The 17,711-nt window shown below is 41.9% G+C and overlaps 1 long non-coding RNA gene across 1 annotated transcript in view; it reads right to left on the bottom strand.

Annotated features, from left to right (window-relative positions):
* Nucleotides 1–13,778, bottom strand: part of LOC140899512 (uncharacterized) — a 116,097-nt gene extending 102,319 nt beyond the window's left edge. The window contains exon 1 of the long non-coding RNA XR_012155358.1: nt 13,748–13,778. This is a non-coding gene — a long non-coding RNA (uncharacterized lncRNA). The remainder of the gene's footprint in view (nt 1–13,747) is intronic.
* Nucleotides 13,779–17,711: the final 3,933 nt, after the last annotated feature.

The following is a 17,711-nucleotide window of genomic DNA, read 5'->3' as shown; positions in this document are numbered from 1 at the left end:
CTCATCAACCTACGATTTAGCTCATCTGACTGAACGTGGCCTTCACTGGTTTTTTCCTCACAAAAGCATAGGCCTGTCCCAATAGGCCTCACAATAAATTTACAGTGTCAAAATAGTGTATCACTGAGTGAAGATTATATCTGTCCCATGCCCTGAACTGAAGAGCTCAGTCAAAGAATGTGTGATCCCCTGCCACTGATACCAAGTCCCCAATGGAAAAGAGAGCAGAGATTAAAAAACAACACCTTATACACGCACAAACCCCGAGCCTCCTACATGACAATGCCAGTGTCAGCCTCTGGCTTTGCTAATCCAAGTGGTAGCCTCTGCAATCCAAGGAACTATCTTTAAAAGGTTTATCATTTCAACTAATTAAGCAATCAACCTGGGTAAAGGTTTATGTCAATATAAAACATTGTTGGAAAGAGAGAGTGAACATCTCATTGATAGTAAACCAGAGATATGGTATGTGATTTGGGCAATACTTTTAGCTAGATTTACTTTATGTTTTGATTTCAACCCTTGAGTTCCCATTTATAGCCATTGCCTGCTGAACTTGATTTCAATGGTCTCCCTGACCTGGAGAGCTGTGCAATTTACTCCTGCATAGAGGCCCAGCACAATACCCACTCACACTCACGAGGGGTCTCCACTTACACTCTCAAAAGAAAACTTAAGTGGGACTTACATGGTGCTTACATGGTCTTGTGCTTGCCCCATCTCCCCCCTTCATGGGGCAGGGGCATGAATTTCACCCACAGAATCTAATATTTGCCACAGCACTGCTGCTTCAAGCCCGGCTTTTTTTTTTTTTTTGTCTCTTGAGAGTGGCTAATAACAAATGCTTCAGTTGAGCACAATGTTTCCCCTCCATACAATGAATGCTTGTAATTGTGCAGTGCTGTACAAGGAAGGAAACTTCTTCTGCCCGTTACGCCCACACACAAAAATCTTATGCTGGAATCTGAAGTTAGATTGCTGCCATCTGACAATTCCCAAAGCCAGGTGCTGGAGGGAGTCAAAGCTCCATTGCATAGATTGCCAAGGATTCCAATGTGACTGTGATTTCTTTTCTTTTGAGCATATCTGTACAGCAGCCTTAGAAGTGGCAGTGGGAAGTAACTTGGAATTATTCTCACCAAGGGAGGATATCAGCCCATGAGAGTCTTTAATGTTTGATTTTAAAACAGTTTAATATGGGAGCGTTCTTGAGCCAGCTTCCCTTAACTGTGATTTAGACAAACACCATTGGAACATGGAGCTAAGCATTCACCATTATTCCTAACTACTGCATGTGACAAAGCATATTCTAGGTTCATTCTCTCTCAAGCTATTTGTAAAGATGTTTCCCTAAGATGTGTGTGACAGATTTTGCTTTACACCAACATGTATAAAATTTACATGGCTTGACATTTCAACCAGTCTAAAAAACAAAGCTTAATCGAGCAGCTAAACCACCAGCGATAAAGTATTCTTGGGATAGTTTTTCCTTCTGGGCTGCTGCTTTTTGACACATCCCCTGGTCCAGCAGTAGCATTTCCTCTACATTGTATAAAGAAAAGCATTAGCAATAAACCATTAATTCCTCACCAAAGACAAAGAGGGCTTCCATGATGTTTCAGTGGACAAGGGAGTATTAAAACGAGTATTAGAAGTCCCAGCCTAGACTAATCCAATCCCTTCTCAGTTCTTTCCTATGAGCAGAATATAGACGTCACTAATCAGAAAACATTCTGGGCTCAGGCGTGGCTTTGCCCCAAGCCAAGGGCAGTGTGGTTGAACTGCCCCTCAGCAGACCAGAGTCATCATACGACTTCTAGGTTTCCCACGGCTCTGCAGAAAAAGTGCCCGCACCTGGCCTAGCATCCGCTGACATGCTGGAGGAATCAGGCTACCTAGCATGGTGGGGGGTAGAGTCTTCTATCCAAAGTGGGCAGGGGAGCTACCAACCCAGGTTCTACCCACTTTCCAGCCCATTTGCGTGGTGGGGGTGGGACGGGGGGAGTATCAACCCCATAGAGGTTCTCCTCCCCACCTCCCTACCTGTGTTCCATATAGTTCATTACTTCCTTGGGCTGTTGTGCACAGTGGATGACAAGTTGCCTCTTTTATTACTCTCTCTCGGTATTATTATTAAACCTGTTTTATTATTCAGTGATGTTAATTAATAAGATTTGGTATCCCAGGAACAAGAAAGCTTGGTGGCTAACAATTGGCAACTTAGGCCAACAAAGCACAGTCAAGCATAATTGACCGCACACCATCAAAGCTGTCTTGAGGCTGGCTTTGAGACAACACCGGTTCTGGCCAGTGCAGAAGTTGGACTGGACAAGCCACAGAACAGAGGGAGAGAGGACTGCACATTCATTCACAATAGAGCATTTGCTTCTCATACAACCAAGCAAACGGGGGTAATAAAAAAGAGCCAACACGTTATATATTTCAATCCGGAAATAATTCTGCTCTTGGATCTCACGGCCCAATATTATTATGCCGATCCACTGGCTGTAAATGACTCAGGATATTTGGAAGGAAAAACAATTTGCTCCCATTATTTACTTCTTCCTCCTGTTCTGAACCCGGAGATCACAGAGATGTTTTTCCGCACCTCAGCTGGGAAAGAGACACTTTCATCGAGGAGGAGTAAATCACAATAACAGGGAAATAATCCTTCCCCTGAAATGTTTTATTTATTTATTTATTTTTGCTCCACAAAAGCCTACACAGAAGAGCTTAAATTGTGGCGACGGCTGCTTTTTGGTTAGCAGCGCAGACGCCAAATGAACCCCTCCGCCCCCCCGCTTTTTGATACTGCATCTTGACTAGGGACTGTTGGGGCAGGGATATAAGGCAGTCTGGCACGAGTATGCTTTTTCCCCCTTTAAATCTAACCCAGGTAATGAAAACGCACAAGAAAATAGTGGGGTGCATCTGGGAGCAGTAGAAAACAGTTAGATCTTCACAGAGCCATAAAGAAGTAAACAGTAGGCTGCTATGAAGATCTATGGGGCCCCGCAGTGCCATTGTCTTCAAAAGGAATTAAAAACAAATTGCTGAGGGCCAGCACATAATTTAGAGACTCACGGCAATTTTATGACTTGCTAATGTTCCTAATTACATGCCCGTGAAAGGCTTAATTAATTGGGGGATGTAGCAAAAAGTGGAGCCTGTGTTTGTTATCATGGTTCCACTGCATTGATTTTAGTGCCTATGGAGAATTTAGGGCCTCTTTATTTGCACAAAGAAAATGCAAGTCTCTCGAAAAAATGCACATTAAGATCAACCCCTCGCTGCTATCTAATATACTTTCCTCTACTTAACCAAAGCGCTTGTAATCATATTTTGTAAATGTTGGTGCCGTTAATTGCATTGTGAGAGAAAATAGGTTCCGCTCGACTGGTCGTGGAGAATTTTATAAAGTTCTTTCCCTGCTCCCAAATCCGAGGACTCTGTGAGAGAAACTCATCAGGAAGTTGATGTGGCAGGATGCTCCAGTGCTGCTGAGGATGGTTTAGGAAACAGGAGAGCTTCCTCCACTTTCTCCTCCTGTTAGCATCTCTCACACACTCGCCAAGAGGATTTGGAAGGACTCAGGGATAGAGAGTGAGTAAAGGCTTTGACACACCCTATAGAGACACTTTGCCAAGGAGGCTTTCCAGTCCACGGCCTTGAAAGTGTCAATTGTGTTTTATGCACACCCTCACAACTGGTGTATTATTTTGTTGTTCCCAAAAGCATGGTCGCTGCTTCACAGAAGACAGAGAAAGGCATGGCCTCTGCCCCAGCAAGCTTAAACAGGACCCCACATGGGAAGGTGACCAAAAGTAAGGTGGAGAATATAATGTCACTAACTTTATAACAGAACTTGGTTTTATATCGATGGGCAGATTTCTAACATGCTGAAGAGCAGGGCTGTTTGACTCCAGGGTTTTGGTTTGAGTCATTATAGTGAAAGGGCATGTCAGCTGAGAAATATGGATCCCAAGTTCAACCCCCTCCCCTCAAGCCATCTGAAATCTGTGGGTGAAAACTGCGAAGTACCACATCCCTGCAGTGGAAATAGAAATTTGTCCCATCACTACTGATGTGCAATAAAATTGCAAGAAAAATCCATTTGGACCAATAGACCATCACAACTCTTTCCCAGCTCTACCAGAGCTCGTTCCCAACACAGACATCATTTTAATCTTTTTACGGACATTCCACTAAGGAGATGGCTCAGTAAAAGTGACTCGATGGGATCCAGTCTCCAGGCAGGAAGCTCCAAATGCTGCTAAAGGTTAAGCATCTCAGGTAAAGGACCTGAATTAATTCAGTGCAATGCATCTGGGTGGCACCATTAGAACCCAAGTGCCCTACTTCACCAGAGGAGTGACAGCCACCATCTCTATTAGAAGGCTCCATACTTAAGGAATATGATCGTTGCTATTTATTATTTGCATTGTGCCATTGTACTTATGTACGAGTCTCTCCTTATTGCAGCACGGATAGTGGACTTCATGATCATTTAGATAGGTTACAGAGTAGCAGCCGTGTTAGTCTGTATCTGCAAAAAGAAAAGGAGTACTTGTGGCACCTTAGAGACTAACAAATTTATCTGAGCATAAGCTTTCGCAAGTACTCCTTTTCTTTTTACCTTCCTGTATGTATCTAAAAGGCTCAACTGTAACGTGTTATCAGCGTGTAGCTGACCAGCTCGGCTCACTATTTTTTCATGGTTTGTGTGTATAAAAACATCTTCTATATTTTCCACAGTATGCATCCGATGAAGTGAGCTGTAGCTCACGAAAGCTTATGCTCAAATAAATTGGTTAGTCTCTAAGGTGCCACAAGTACTCCTTTTCTTTTTGCGAATACAGACTAACATGGCTGTTACTCTGAAACCTATCTAAATGATCATGAAGTCCACTATCCATGCAGCAATAAGGAGAGACTCGTACATAAGTACAATGGCACAATACAAATAATAAATAGCAACGATCATATTCCTTAAGTATGGAGCCTTCTAATAGAAATTTGTACTTGAATTGTCATTCCCACGCTCATTCCTTGGCAGAGAAATAATGGATTTAAGGTTCAGATAATTCCACTCATACCCCATTCCACACATACCTCCAGAAAAGGAATTAAGGCAGGACAAAGATCTTTTCCAAGTTCTTATGCTAAGTGCATAAATAAAATAAAGAAAATCAGTTCTCTTAGCTTTTGACCGGTGCACGAGATACTGTTTCCAAGGAGTGTTAGAGATGGCATGCAAAAATAATCATGAAACATTCAAAAGCAACCTGTGACAGGAAAATGCATGGGAAGGGAGAGGACTTTTTCAAGTGAACTCCACATCTTTCTTAAAATGCTTTTCTCCTTTTCTTGGTGTGATCTCTATGGATTTCTGCACTCAGGAGCTCCAGTGAGTTGGTAAGAGTGGTGCACTTATGCGGGAAGCTGTGATGGCCACTGATCTGAAGGAAACACCCACTGGGGGGGATTGGTAATTTACGCTCTCAAAGACCAAGGGATCTGCTGCCTGAGCATAAACTGCAAACTGTGTCAAATTAGGTGGTGCTGAGTTTGTCACACTAGATGGCCATACAGTAGGGAATGAGTTTGAATTACAAGAATCATTTCATGTAGGGGAGAAAGTTAGAGCTTGATTCCATACGTTTAAGCCTAGTGCTTTTAATCTATTAAATCATTAATCTTTTTCCTTTCTGCCTCTCCTCCCCCATTTTTCTTAAAGGGGTGAGTTCTCTCTCTCTCTCTCTCTCTCTCTCTCTCATGCATACACACACACACACTCTCAAACTTCCACACAACAACCTTAGACTTGGCTGGGATAAAGAAACTATACAATCATAGAGTGAGCAGATAGTCACCTTCCCCTTAACCTGGACAGTACAGACTACGTTGTGAGCTCAATTTTATTGTGTGCGTGTGTGTTTGTAACATGTACTGTTGACATAGTGTGTGTGGGGATTATTACCAACCAGCAATCATTTCATATAATACCACAATTAAAGTGGAAAGACTTGATATCCTGAGTCAGAAAGTCCCCTCAGGAAAAGAGAGAGACAGCCTTGCCTGTCTAGGCTGCTGGTTCAAATGCAGTCCATGCTGGTCAAGACTGGATGTCATTACCGTGTTTGATGGCTGTGTAATGTATTGTAATGGACAGGTTTCCTCATCTCAAAGCCACCACTACAAATACCAGCGGTAACAACCACAACAGGGAGGCCAAGAACTGTAAGGAGGAATTACTTTCTCACACTTAAAACTGGCCTCTCCAGCTTAGGGCTGAGACATGTTGGTCAGGGGCAGCAAGCTTGGGGAATGCTTGAATTGACACCATCCCCTTCTCAATCAGGACTGCAGACAAACAGAGGATCTCAGTCCCCAAGACTGTTCATCCGGCACTTTCACAAGCACCAAACTCACTCTAAAAATAAATAATTACATAAAACTGAAGTAAAAAGAAACCCCTTTGTATACACACATCTGACTGTGTGAGACTCTACACGGTCCATCCCTTCCATATACTTCATCTAGCTTAGTTACTTCTCATGCATCATCACCTGGCTATCCCAGAGCCTAGGCCTAGTGGCAACTATGAAAAATTGGACCAAATGCAGTAGTTAAAATAAGAAAAAACAACGGAACAGTTTAAGTATGTGGAATATTGCAAAGGTAATGAGAGGAGTAGAATAAACATACATTTGTAACGGTGCCTATTGCAATTATCTTATATACATGTCTATATGGAAAATCATTAATATGGAGGAATAGAGAAACCTTTTGAGGTTCTACATATGCTGTTGTAAAAGTCTCAACGCACCATCAGCTGCCTCAGTGTTGTAGTGACATGGCTAACACTGACAGTAGGGGTTTAGTGCTTTTTTGCTATTCACTGCTGACAGCAAAAGAAGATTCTTCTTTAGCTCACATGATAGGGGATTGTGTGTCTGGAGCAGGGAATATGAGAGTTCTATCCCCACTGTGGCCATAAAGTTCCAAGACAACTGAAGTGCCAGGTTACCATATTGATAGGAACAAGCGCATGAAGTCCTGTGATTGTAAGCTGTTCAGGGCTGGGACTGTCTTTCTTTTGTGCATGCACAGTGCCTAGCACAACGTTAGATAATGAACGTGTGATCTGTTTTCCAAAATAAAGTGGCACTTAAATTACTGACACTGTCCCTTTACCTGTAATTTAAGTCCCAACTTTAGGCTGCTTTAACAAATAGGGAGGAGGCTAATTTATAGCACTTAATTCAAAAGAGATGTTTTGGTTGTTTTTTAAATGGATGGGAAAAAATTTTTAAAAAGCAAATTGTCAAAAATTTCCTTGTAGTGCTGGAAACCGAAACACAATGTGCCAAGCAAGGGAAGAAGGCCAAGTAAAAGGAACTGACTAGCCCACTTGCCTTATTCTTATTTATTGGTATCACCTAAAGGACCCAGGTGGGCATCGTGTCCCATTGTGCTAGGCGCACACATGAAAAGAAAGACAATCCCCCTGCCCCACAGAACTCATTACCTCAGTCTATGACAAGAGACAAAAAGCAAACCGTGACTGTGCTGGGTGTAACGAGCAACAGCCAGAGCACGTTAGCTATCCAGGCTTTCCCTGCTAAGTGGAATGAAATGCAGTAAGCAAACAGCATACATGGTGAAAAGAAAATTTCTGTTTCAAAGTCCTTTCCGTTTTGGTCATGCAAGGAATTTCAACTCAGATGGGGGAAGGATTTTTTTTTTTTAATTTTCAACAGCATTTTTAATTCTGACAGTTTTGTTAAATCCCCAGTTGAGTAGCACTGTGTATTATTTTGGCATAAGGAGGAAGCATAAGCATGGATTCTTGCCCCATTGCACCAGAGTCTATCATGCATGAGGCTTTATGCACCGGGACATCCTTACAGCAGTGCCACAAATGGGGAAAAAAAGTGAGCCAAGTTTGACTTGTGCTCCAAAGAGGAGGAAATGTCTCTCGAAATACAGTTGCTTCTTTAATGATAAGACCATTGACAGGAACATGAATGTCACGAATACTTTGATCTCTAGTCTCAGAAGCTTCAACAACAATTATGAGTCAAGAGGGGTGAACATGGGCAGCAGCTAAAGCAACATCCTCGAGGGTGGTGATGCAGTAATTAGAGACAAAACCCAGAACATCTCTGCCTACACCACTCACATGAACCAGGGCAGAGGTGGGGGGTGAGCGTGGTAGGAAAAAAACCATATCCTTCAGAGAAAGATTAAACCGACACGACTTTATACATTTCAAAGCAAAAATTTTCAAAGATAGGTAAAATGCTAATTCTACTAATGTGGGTTTTTATGTATATGCTCTGAAAAGGTAAAGCAAATTAATCACCAGCTTTACCCCCTAATATATATCTGTGGTACAAATATATTACAGCATGTCAGATCTAAGGAGATATTTCTGAACAGCGGTTGTTAAAAGAGCGTTTCCCTTTTCATGCTCTAATACAGTTATTTTGATCTTTCAGTCTTCATATTTTTTGTTCTCATCAAAGGAATGATGGCGCTAGAGATTAGGATGTTATTTATTTCCCTCTCACTGTCCTACCGGTGTTAATCACTTCTAGTGTCAACAGCTGCACAAGTCTGGCTGCTGCCAGAGAATACACCTTGCAATGCTCTAGAGAAGCACTGCTGAACTTCCTTGCTGGTCAGAGCAGTTCCTGCTGATAAACCAAGACAAACATTCCTTGTTTTAGGTTAGGATGATCTCTCCCTCCCCCTCTCCTCCACAAAAAGCCCTGGACTACAATACACAAGGGGGAATCTTATACAAGTTAATAGCAACAAGTTGAAAGAGACCTCGATGAAGTACATCCAGGTCGATTGCTTAATTTGTTGAAATGATAACCCATCTGTCCTAGATCGTCCCATGAAGGTACCTGCTAGATTAAAATCCTGCTATATAATGGAAAAAGATACCTGATCTATACCCAGCTTGATTCCACACATTAAAGCAAATGGTTTAGAAGACACAGAGAAAGGTGGGAAATGACATGCTGCTGGGAAAACACACAGCTAAACTCCATACCCCTCTCCCACAAGGGAATCCACTCAACTGAAAAGCCCAGGCTACAGTCGAGGAGATTAATGATGCTAGTTTTTCTACATTCCATTACACACACACTGTGGTCAAGACTGGTAGGGCCCAGAAAAATTTAGATTGGCTTGAAAGGGGCTGAGCTTTGCCCCATCAAGATCATCCCAGGGGTCCCAGCAGGCAACAACACTTATGCATTTGGCATTAGACGATACCTCCAAAGTTTCTTCTGAGAATTGACTAGCATCAGGGGCCAAGCCAAGTTGGAGAGGTGACATTGCCTAGTGGTTAGAGAACATAACAGTGCATTGGGACTCCTAAGTTCTGTTCCTGGCTCTTCAACTGTGCAACATTCAGTAAGTCACTTAGGCCTGGTCTAAACTTAAAAGTTTTGTCAGCATACCTACATTGGTTGGGTGTGAAAAATCAACTATGCTGACAAAAGCCATAACGCAGACACAGTTACACCAGCAAAAAAAGAGTTTACTTTATTTCACAAAGTGAACTGCGCAGTATCTCCATGAGGAGGATTTCCCAGTACAGCTATACTGGCAAACCCTTTGAAGCACAAACAAGGCCTTTGGCCTTTTGAAACGCAGTCATCTATGGAGAGGTTCCTTCATTTGGAAGGAAGGTGCTAGATCATATTAATCCTTCTTCTAGCCAACAGGACTAGTCCTGAGACAGTCCCAAAATCTGTGTGGGGAGACCCACATCTCCAGTCTGTTTCGTCAAGGCCCGTGCACGATTATCTACATGGGGACCAGTGTGAACAAAATATAATTTTCCGTTGAATCAGCCTTAAAAGTAGTAGAGTTTTTAATATTTTGCAAAGCACTTCCCCTGCTGGCTAGGGAGGGCTCAAGGATAAGCACAAACCTTTGTTTCAGGGCTGGAACAGGCAATCTAAATTAGGGAGGCTCTAATTCCTAGCTGACGGAAACTGTAATGTTGCTCTCCTTTTTCCTCCCTGCCTCCTTTTCATTCCTTGCCTTATTTGTTTTTTGTCTGTCTTGTTTGTTAATTCTCCCCTTTTTGGGGGTGGGGGAAATGAAAATATAAATACATAAACAAATAAATCTGTGATGTACAAGTACAAAGCAGTAGCGCTATAAACTAACTGCTTATCTATAATTAACTCACCAGTAAGATTTTAGCAGGTGGGAAATTAAACCCAAGATAGAGCGACTTATACTACAGATCAAGTTCAAACACTGGGGTGTTCATGCTCCATTTTATATAGGTGCTGTGATCAGCTGACATTAACTATACATTCATTCCTATAGGCTCCAATTCAGCACGGCAGGTAAGTATGAAATTATGTTCATTCCTATTTAGCAAAGCACTTGAACAGCTGCTTAGCTTTAAGCATATGCGTCAGCCCCCTCAAGGTTAATGGGGATAAGCACATAGAGATTGCTGAATAGAGATGGATTGATGAATCGGGGCCTTATGCCATGTAAAGGAAAAAAAAAGGCTCATCTCAAACTCTCGTTGTCCTTAACTATAATTTAAAAGCAAAAATCACCAAGACAACAAAATCAGCAACCATTTCGAGTGTATACCGCAGAAGCCAATTCGGTTATACAGCAAAAGGGAAAAAAATGAGGAAGACTACCCCATCCTTTCTAAAGATGACCTTTCAAGCACCATCCCAATCCTTCAAAAATCTCCCAGAAAAAGAAATGGGCCCGTCAGGGTTTTATAATGAATGGTTACTATGTTGGGATTTTAAACAAAGTAATGATGCAGATAACAATAAGAGGTTCCCACCCCCCTCCCCCCAAAAAAGGTTTTTAAAAGGTCACAACTAGTGTATGGAAAGTTCACCTATATTGATAATGATAAAATGAAGAGCAAAAAAAAGATATATACAGATCGAGTCACATTCATTACGGTCAATCTATTTGTAAAACAACCAACAGACAAAAGTCAGTTCAGCAGCCAAAATATCAGTTTCTTATTGGATAGGTGAATAATTTTTTTTTGTAGCATTGAAAAAGAGAAAAAATGAGTTGGTGAGATGTTCATGGCTGGCTAACCGAAGTTCATTTGCGCACCCAATTTATACATTCAAATTAACAGTCCTGAACGACAAGAATGCTTACCATTCCCACCCCCCCATGCTTTGGATACACCAAGTATGACTCAAATCAGTTTGATTGTAAGTTGCTTCTACCTGAATATTATACAAAAGTTACTTGCTTAGCCCCCGATTCAATGGAGCACTCTTTGTGCTGAACTTTACACAAATGAGTAGCCCCACTAAAGTCAAGACTGTAGGTGCTATAATCAGCTTTCCCAGCTATATCTTTATTTAGGTTGTGTTTATACACCAGAAAAGTACCTAATTCCAAGCTCTAGGTGTCCTTGATAATCTAAAAGCTCAGCATACATGAAGACTAAACCAGCAGCTGTCATCACTATATATAAAAATTGAGGTCTACCATCTTAACTCTGAAATAAAAAAAACCTGCCACAGAAAAGTTCCACATAGCTAGCAAAATATTATTGTCCAGACAAGCCCAATGTGTCTGAAACGTGTAAGTATGCATAAACATGGGCGTATGGAAAACAGATCCCGTCAAACTAACTTGATACCTTTTTTTGATGAGATTGCAAGTTTGGCTGATAAAGGTAATAGTGTTGATATAATATATTTAGACTCCTGCAAGGCATAGGATTTGGTAGCACACAACATTTTGATTAAAAAGCTAGAAAAATATAATATTAACATGGTGCCCATTAAATGGATGGAAAGCGGACCAACAGATAGGTCTCAAAATGCAGTTATAAATGGGGAATCATCATTGAGTGGATGCGTTTCTAGTAGGATCCAACAGGGATCTGGTCTTGGCCCTATGCTATTTAGCATTTTTAAAATCGTTGCTGATAAAGTTTGAGATGACATAAAAATTGGGGGAATGGTAAATAATGAAGAGGACAGGGCGATCTGGATCGCTTGGTAAGCTGGCTGCAAGCAAACAATATGCATTTTAATGCCTCTAAATGTACACGTATCATTGAGGAACAAAGAATGTTGGCCTACTTACAGGATGGGGACTCTATCTTGGGAAGCAGTTGACTATGATAAAGATTTGAGGGTTGTGGTGGACAATCAGCGATTGTGAGCTCCCAGTGTGACACTGTGGCCAAAAGGGACGACTGCAATCTTTGGATGCATAAACAAGGGCATCTCGAACAAGTGTAGAGAGGTCATTTTAGCACTGGTGTGACTGCTGCTGCAATCCTGTGTCCAGTTCTGGTGCTCACAATTCAAGAAGAATGTTGATAAATTGGAGAGGGTTCAGAGAAGAGCCATGAGAATGATTAAAGGATTAGAAAGCATGCCCTACAGTGATAGACTCAAGGAGCTCAATCTATTTATCTTAACAAAGAGAAGGTTAAGGGGTGACTTGATTACAGTATGTAAGTACCCACATGGGGAACAAATACTTGATAATGGGCTCTTCAGTCTAGCAGAGAAAGGCAGAACATAACCCCGTGGCTGGAACCTACAACTAGACAAATTCAAACTGGAAATAAGGTGCATTAAAACACAGAGTAATGAACCACTGGAACAATTTACCAAGTATCATGCTGGATTCTCCATCACTGGAAATTTTAAAATCAAGACTGCATGTTTTTCTAAAATATAAGTGGTAGGAATTTGTGTGTGTGGAAGGTCTCTGGCCTGTGTTATACAGGAGGTCAGACGAGATGATCACAGTGGTCCCTTCTGGCCTTGGAATCTATGAAATCTATGAAAGTAAAAGACCAGGCTGTATGTGACTCTAGGGCAGCTGTAGGCTGGTCTAAACCTGTAAAGTCACTATTTCAAAATAATGTTTTAAAAGACTACATTAGATCCCAAACTAAAGAATATGTCAGACCTGTGGAATAGGCTAAGAGGGACTCCTAGTAATGTATACAGGTGCACCGATAATTATTTGAAGGAGTGTTTCTAGCATAGCACATCCCAAAGAGACAAGAAATAGGAAAATACCGCATGATATAATGTCTTTGAAAGAGGTTAAACCAGTGACATTGGTTATCAGCCGCATTGTGCTCCTTGCCTTAAAATGCTGACACTTACATGTTTGATGGTAACTACACTGCATAGGGGCACCTTTGCTTTCACATCAGATTTGCTGACATGAACAGGAGCCGATTCAGATGGGCATCCAAACATTAAAGTCCTTGCCTATTTCCATAAAATGATTGGCAGGATGCCTACTGTTAAGTCAGGTGGTAGCAGCACTGATAAATGGCATCTTGATAAAAAAACTTTGCTACACTTCTAGCCAAAAACAAAACAAAAGCCACATATTCTTTTTTTTTTAATTTACTTGTCTTCTGCCAGATGAGATGTCTCATTTCTAAAAATCAGATCCATCTTATGCCTTTGACCATTTCGAATCCACTCCAAGAACAATAGGGGTTTTTCCTTTTCAGCCCTAGCTCAGTGGAAACTGTACTCAGATTTCTCTGGGAAAACTGTAGCCATGGCTTGCAGGAAGATGACCCACAGTAAAACAAAACTGAAATTCAGTATCAGTCCTGAGACAGACAGACCTGATCCACAAAGCTAGTTTCTGCCTGCAATTTAAACTTCAACAAATGCATATTTCTTAAAAAAAAAAAAAAAAAAAAATTGCACAGATCACTTACTGCTGATTTCCAGCTAATCCATCAGTAGATCAGTGCCTGAAAAAAAGAAAAAAAATTCTCATTTCAAGCCCTGCTAATATTTCCGTTCAGCTTTTGTAGCTTTTTAGGAACTTAATTCCAGGCATTTTTCTTAACATAAGGTTTAGAGACTCCTTCGAAGATGAATTTTCTTTTACATATGTATGGTATAATGGGAGCTTTTTTCCCTCCCCCAGAGATCAAAATGCTGTTTCATTTCCCCCCCCCCCCCCTTTTTTTTTTTTTAAATCCTGCAAATATCTTGTGAGTTGGGAGGCCCAGGCAGGGCTCTCTACTGATGGTGATACTTTACGCATATTCCAGCCCCAGGCCCTGCATTGGAACAGGATTGTCATGAAAACAGCAATAGTGGCGAAGACACTGACTGTTTATTATTCATCCCTTTCCAAAGATGGAATATCACCCCGTGACATAGCAACAATGCTGGGAGGGTGAAATACACACTCTGCTTGGCTTTCACTGGACAAATCCTCAACTACGATGGCCTTGCTCCTACAGTGCTGGTAGGGGATGGAAGATTGTTGGGCTCCAGCAAAATGTGTCTACCACCAGCTGCAGTGCGTGGAAGTAAATCTCAAGCCCTCGAATGCTCTGTCTCTATTTCATGGCCAGAAAGTGGGGGTTGATGCAGGCAGAGGAATGGGAGGGTGAGATTTTTAAAGATGCCCAAAGGATTTTAGGTGCCCAATTCCCCTTGAAATTATATGGCTTGGAGACTCTCTGTCACAGTATGTGGGGAGATACTTCAGCATGAACTGAGGTCCCTTCGAAGGCCTCACTCCTGCTATTAGGCAGGAATAATGGCATTTTCCCATGCTGAAGTTCCACTAATTATGGAACATTCCCTGTACATGAATGGTCCAGAGGGCAGAAGGCCAACAGTTAAAGAGAAACAGCTAGGTACGGCTAGTTACAGATCACTGCATGGCAGTGGAGGTGGCAGAGTGGTAACAATAGCAGCAAATGTTATGCTGCGTGACCAGGATGACCCAGCTGCGTGGGGACAAAGTATCAATGACAAATTGGGGCCTTCTACTGGTTAAAAAAATCCAAGCAAATCTGGACACTCCAGGGCCAAGATTAGAGAGCGGTGCTGTGGGTTTAACTGCATGACTCCCATTGACCTCAATAATGGGGAGTACTCGCACTACAGACGTGCGATGCGCTGTTTGAAATGTGCCCTTCAATATGGAAATAAGTTGGGACAGGGCACATGGGATTTCATGGAAAGCCAAAGTGACTGAGACCACATAATCTGCCTACCACTGATGCTCTCTCATACTGCAGATTTACCTTTCCATTTGCTCATACACCCATCACCACAGTATCACAGGGCCACGCATACGTTAATGAACGTATCCCCATTGCACCCCTGTAAGATAGAGAAGTACTGTCATCATTTACTGTGATCTTGGGGAACTGAGACACAGAAAAATTAAGTGACTTGCCTGCGGTCACAGAGCTAGTCAGTGACAGAGCCAGGAACTGAATCAAGATCTGCTAGTCCAGTGCCTCCCTCCCACAAGAAAAGACAAGAGCAAGTGCAAGAAATAGAGCTTCTTCCCCCAAAACACAGTCATAGCACTTCCTACCCAGGAGCAGGAAGGATGGCCTAGTGGATAGGGCACTGGTCTAGGACTCAGAAGAATTGGGTTCAATTCCTAGCTCAGCCACAGACATTCCTATGTGACTATGGGCAAGTCACTTAATCTACCTTGTACCTCAATTCCCCTCTGTGAATGATGACGACACTTCTCTACCTCACAGGGGGAGTTGGGAGGATAAAACTCTTTAATGATTGTGAGATACTTGGGTACTACAGAGATGAGAGTCATATAGATAGAACAGAACAGTTGGAGTCCATCGGGCAAGAGTTAAATGTTTCTTGCATAGGATGAAGGAATTTATCTGCACAATCATCACTGGGTTTAAACGTCAGCCAGCTTTCTCCTATCTCGTATCTGTCTTGTCTACTTACACTGTAAGTTCTTCAGGACAGGGACTGTGTACTACTGAGTTTGTACAATGTCTGGCGCATTGGGGCACGGTTCTCAGTTCGTTCTTAGGCACTACCATTATAAACAAGATTAACAAGCACAACAATATCCTCACCTTGGTACCAGTCATGGTCTGATGGAGGTTGCTTGGATAACTGGACTTCTGTCCTGCTTCTCTGTCATATGACTCGAATCATGTAGAATTTACCTCGGAAACAAAACAAACAAAAAAACAACCCACACAAGTGTGAAATGCGGCTGCCGATAAAGTAATCCTCGGCAATCAACAAAATTAATTGTGTGAACATCATTGATCAAACCTACTTAACACATTGAGTATACAGAAAGCTGGAATGTAATTTCATTACCAATCTGCTCCATCCTAATGAAATTTCTAACAACATTCTAATTTTTATTTCGGTTAAGGAGAGAATGATGGAAATTTTCTTTTGCCTCTCTTGTAAGCTTTTATTTTATTGGTTTTCTGCAATTCCAATGATCCTATTTTTTTTTAATTTGACATTTTATTAGCAGGGGGTTTAATATAATAACAAAGATAAAAGAAACTAAATTGCAAAATGGACAAGCCATCCAGAAATAAAATTGATGTCCAAATTAAGACGGTTAATTTTAAAGTAAAAAACTGATTTATTTTATTTTATGGGGAGTTGTTTTTAGATTTTTTGTTGTTAATTCTCGCTGAGTTTCTGATCTCACTGATTTGAATGATAGTTATTTGCATCCTTTGAGCCAAACTTCTCAGCTTCACAATAATCCAGCCTCACAACACTCTTGTGAGATAGGCACTAGAATCCCCATTTTCCAAATGGGTCGACTAAGGCCTAGAGAGAAGGGGCAACATCCTGGCTCCAGTGAAGTCAGTGGCAAGACTCTTGCTCATGTGAATGTGGCCGGGATTTCACCCCAAGGGTCTAATTTTTAAAAGCGTCCTTCAATCTTGTGAGCACAATTCTGCAAATGCAAAAATTAGTTGTGGGAGTAACAGAGTATTTAAACATCTGTGCATGCACATCAAGCGGATAGGCAACTACATGCTAACTTTTTGTGTAGTTAACAGAATATGGAAAAGGCACCTAGAAACCAGTAGCTGAGTTAGCGATAAAACCCAGGACACCTGGCTCTCGGTCATCTGCTGTAATGACTCCAATGACACCCCATTCTGGAAGAAGCTGCAGTGCTTTTAGAATACTCCAGGACTAAATTATGCCTATATGTGCAGTTGAACCTACACACTGCAAGAAAGGCGTTAAGATGGACCTGTACACACACACTGTCTCTCTCCCTCCCACAACAACATAAGCCACAAACTTCCACCTTAGCGCTCAGTCTCCTCTTGTTCAATACTATTCCATCCCCCTCACCAACCACCTCCTCTCTCCTTGGTTTTGAAGAAGGAAGTCTAGATAGAGAGCCATAAAGACAATGTCAAAACAAACAAAGAAGGTGGCGAGGAAAGTACACAGTGCAACATCAGAGGATGAGGGCTGGGGGACACCAGCAGCATCCAATCTTGGTAAGGTTTGAATTCAAAGCCAGGTAGCCACCAAAGTAGATGTTAATGGAAGTCTAAGGTCCTTCTATCTATGGCCAGCCAGACAGTGAAGGAAGAAGGGGCGAGAACCTGTAATTCAGCATGGAACGAAGCAAATACTAGCAATACCGCAAATACACCATAGCTAACCAGCGAAAACCAGGGCAGGTTTAGAAGCGGAGAGCTAGATCCTCAGCTGGTGTCTCACTGGAGCTACTCTGATATCTATGAGCGGAGGACATGGACCCAAGAAGGTTCATTCCTCTTCAGTGGCTGCAGTACAGAACCTTGGACCGATACAAGGAAGATGGTTGCATAGGCCCCTTAGGAGCAATAGCTATAGAGATATGGAATCACAAGGGTTTCTTAATTCAGG

This window comes from Lepidochelys kempii, chromosome 17, assembly GCF_965140265.1.
Source record: "Lepidochelys kempii isolate rLepKem1 chromosome 17, rLepKem1.hap2, whole genome shotgun sequence".
Lineage (NCBI taxonomy): Eukaryota > Metazoa > Chordata > Testudines > Cheloniidae > Lepidochelys > Lepidochelys kempii.
This window is presented reverse-complemented; position numbering and strand designations above follow the sequence as displayed.